The sequence below is a fragment of the Chrysochloris asiatica genome, unplaced genomic scaffold (genome assembly GCF_000296735.1).
Source record: "Chrysochloris asiatica unplaced genomic scaffold, ChrAsi1.0 scaffold00001, whole genome shotgun sequence".
Classification (NCBI taxonomy): Eukaryota; Metazoa; Chordata; class Mammalia; order Afrosoricida; family Chrysochloridae; genus Chrysochloris; species Chrysochloris asiatica.
The window spans coordinates 23,531,864-23,532,586 of NW_006408519.1; positions in this window are offsets into that span (position 1 = coordinate 23,531,864).

A 723-nucleotide genomic window follows, 5' to 3' on the forward strand; every position below is an offset into this window, starting at 1 on the left:
TATACATATTTAAATATACCACAAATATATAAGAGTTTGAAAGAGGATATTTGAACATGGGAGCAAGTGTGACAACTATGTTGTATGGAGGAAGGTGACAAATGTGTTGAACTGTGCTCAAATGGATCATTGATATGAAATAATGTGTATGATTTGTTGAATGTAAAACTAATGATCATGTCTGTAAACATTCACTCAATTACTCAATTCACAATAAAATGTTTTTTAAGAAAATAATTTTTAAAATAAAATATTGAATAGTTATAACCAACTAAAGCTACAAGGTGTGATATTAAATAAAACTGTGTTTATGTCTAAGCTTCTATGTTAACATCTGCCCCCCAAACAGTTTCCAAAATCATCCAGGGCAGAGGTGATTTCTACTCTGTTCCCAACTGTAACTCAAGTTCTTGGCACGGAACCTGGTCCAGAACAATGATGAAATATTGTAGTCATGGTGTAACTGGAATTGTAGAAAAACAAAAACAATAACAAAACTACACTGTGTTAATGGAGTGTCCTGGTGTGGTGCTGTGGGTTAATGTGCCAGACTGCAAAGCCGTTTGAACTGCAACGTTGGCAGTTCAAGTTCACCAGCTGCTCCTCGGAAACCCTATACAGGGTCGCTATGGGTCGGAACTGACTTGACAGCACTTAACAACAATAACAACTGTGCTAATAATGTGAGTTCAAATCCTTGCTCCATCACTTTTTAGACTGTGA